The sequence below is a fragment of the Nematolebias whitei genome, chromosome 15, assembly GCF_014905685.2.
Source record: "Nematolebias whitei isolate Nwh7 chromosome 15, NemWhi1, whole genome shotgun sequence".
Lineage (NCBI taxonomy): Eukaryota > Metazoa > Chordata > Actinopteri > Cyprinodontiformes > Rivulidae > Nematolebias > Nematolebias whitei.
In genome coordinates, this window is record NC_056512.1 from 38,186,274 (window position 1) to 38,189,282 (window position 3,009).

The following is a 3,009-nucleotide window of genomic DNA, read 5'->3' on the forward strand; positions in this document are numbered from 1 at the left end:
GTGTGTGTGTGTGTGTGTGTGTGTGTGTGTGTGTGTGTGTGTGTGTGGGTGGGTGTGTGTGTGGGTGTGATATCTACCTGGGTTTTGGGACTCAAGAACTTGTGAAGACGAGCTGCGGCGGGGATGCGACACCGAGGTCTTAGCGGCAAAGAGGGGCTCTATATAAAGGTATCACTGGGGGGCGTGTTTAATGGGTTGGGTGTGTGTGTTTGGGGGGTCACTGGGTGTGTATGTGGGGGTCACTCTATGGGGGTGGGGGGGTGTCAGGGATCAGATGGGTGTGGGGGGCACTCTATGTGTGGGGGTGGGGGGTCAGGGATCAGATGGGTGAGCAGCTGACAGGTCCTGGTCCGTCAGCAGTTTTAGGACTCGCAGCTGAAGGTCTCAGTGGAAACTTGCTGCTTCCTGACGTCTTTCATGGTTCCACTGTTATAAATCTTACCTGAAGAACTGTGAGTGGGTTTAAACGGACCGTGGCTCCTGCCGGGTCAGAACTTCTCCTCGAACCAACAGACCAGGGTCATGAACTTGGTCTTCGGTGATTTGCTGCAGAGTTCGTGCACGCTTCAACTACGAGCGCTTCCTGAAAGCTGATTGGCTCACATGTCCAAATGAGCTTTATTTTATTTCATTAATTCTTCACTTCAAGCACAAAGCGTGAAAATAAAACAATATCATTAATTTTTTTAACAAAATAGTTTGTTTTTACTAAATGACAAAAGTCTGTTCAAAACCTCATTTATGATTAAATGAGAAATATTAAAAACAAAATAAAAGAAGTTTTTTACGTTCACCAAAAAAAGTTTTGTCTTTGTTTTATAGTTGTACGAACAAAAAGTGTTCATATCGTTAACAACAACTTTTATAAAATAATGTTCACAAATTCAAAAAGAACATTTAATTTGACTTTGACTTTTAATTTACAGGAAATTACAGCAAAATCCTGATTTAGTTTTTTATCTTTCAAACTTTGTGTTTCAGTCCGAGCATGGAGAACAGACCAGCTGCAGAATAATGAAATAACATTTTTATAAAAACAAACTGTAACTTTAGAACATTTTATGAGTTTTGATGTCGTCTGTAAACACTACACTACCCATGATCCTCTACTGTATGTTGCCATGGAGATGACACAAATTGAAGTGTGTGAGTTTATCCAGAGGAGTCTGTTGGTGTTGATCCCAGTGACTCTGAGTGGCTCCCGGTGCATTCTGGGAGATGTAGTTTGTCTCAAACAGATTTCAAAACATTCTTTGGGCTGATCCCGGATGGTCGGACCGTCAGAATCATTTAGACCAAAAGATTCAAACTGCAGATTATAGATTAATCTCAGTTTAAAAAGTCTTGAATTTCACAGTAATCTCACATTTTTGTCAGACTTCAGAATAATCTCATTTCATAAGAAATGTCTCCGTATTACAGATTAATCTAAAATCAGATGGTTGCAAGTTTAGGAATAATCTATGTTAAAATATTCTTAAATTTAAATAGAAAGTCTCAAACTTCAGATTACAGCTCAGTCAGAATTTAATCCTTACAGGTTTAGTTGATTTTCCAGATGGGTCACCCCACCCCCGCACCTCCTGACCGGGTCATCCCCCACCCTCTGGGTTCTGTGTGTGTGTGTGTGTGTGTGTGTGTGTGTGTGTGTGTGTGTCCACCTGATAAATATATAGCACACCAAAAGCAGCAGCTCTTTATCTGAAGTTCCGACCTTGACCCTAAATATAAACCTTCTCCTTATCTGGGATGGAAACCACCCTCTTCTCCTGGGGGGACGCAGTCCACTCTGCAGTCCTGAGGGGGGACAGGGGTCCAATCGGGTCATATCAGACCACACACCCCTCAATCACACACCCCAGACCTCCTCCTCCTCCAGCCAATCCAGTTCCTGCAGAAGGAAGCTTCTGAATGTTTGGTTTCTGGAGCTTCTTGTTGTTGAAGCTCTCAGAAAGTGATTGTTGGACTTCCATCTACAAAAGACAAACGTCTCTAACTCCTTTACGGACAATGAGCTAATATTTGGTGTGGTAGTAGCTGAGAGTCATCCCTAACACAGACTCTGAGCACATCAGGTCTAGATGCAAACAGACAAACCTTTAGCTGTTCGCATCATCAGCCAGGAACCGATCTCTAATCTGTCCACTCTGTCCCAGATTTACCTGCGACAGGTGGCCATGAAGCTGGACGGTACCAGGCCCAGATGGGCCCAGTGTGTGTCAACCCGGGTTAAACGTCTGCAGCTGCAGCCAACCTGGAAGGAGTGGAGCTGAGCATCCAGAGAGCATCACATCCAGCCAATGAGAGGAGTTGGACAGAGCTGGACAGGGACAGACATGGACACTGAAGGGAATCCACTTGTCTTTAAAGTGGACCTTTGTCTTTTTGTTTGTCATCCTAAAGGTTAACAATGAGAAGTGAAGTAATTTGAGTTTGTTATTAATTTGGCATGTAAAAATGAGTAAAGACCACAAGACTTCATGAGGACTACAAGACTTCATAAAGACCACAATACTTCATGAAGACCACAGGACTTTATAAAGACCGCAAGACTATATAAAGACCGCAAGACTTTACAAAGACCACAAAACTTCACAAGGACCACAGGACTTTATAAAGACCAAATACTTTATAAAGACCACAAGACTTCATACAGACCAAGAAACTTTATAAATACCACAAGGCTTTATAAAGACCACAATACCTTATAAAGACCATGAGACATCATAAAGACCACAAGACTTTATATAGACCATGTGCACAACAGAAAACCGAACCATTTGTCTTCAGACATTTGCAGGTGGTCACCTCTCCTCCAAGACCAAGGGATGTGATCATTTTGGACAAAATATGCCGTTTTTAACCAAAACGTAACTTTTGATGTTCTTTTTATGAAAGATGTGTCTGCGAGCACAAACCTTGATGGTTTACAGCTTACTCCATGAAGGGACTGAGTCCAGGGACATCTCTGGGTCCACGGGGTCCAGGTACATCTCTGGGTCCACGGGG

The 3,009-nt window shown here is 42.9% G+C and overlaps 1 protein-coding gene across 1 annotated transcript in view; it reads right to left on the reverse strand.

The window, feature by feature from the left end:
• The window catches only part of LOC119421826 (nucleoside diphosphate kinase A 2), a 4,228-nt gene extending 4,072 nt beyond the window's left edge, over window positions 1-156 (reverse strand). Inside the window, exon 1 of the mRNA XM_037689190.1 lies at window positions 78-156. The gene's annotated coding sequence lies outside the window, so the exon portion shown is untranslated. The remainder of the gene's footprint in view (window positions 1-77) is intronic.
• Between the last annotated feature and the right edge of the window lie 2,853 nt (window positions 157-3,009).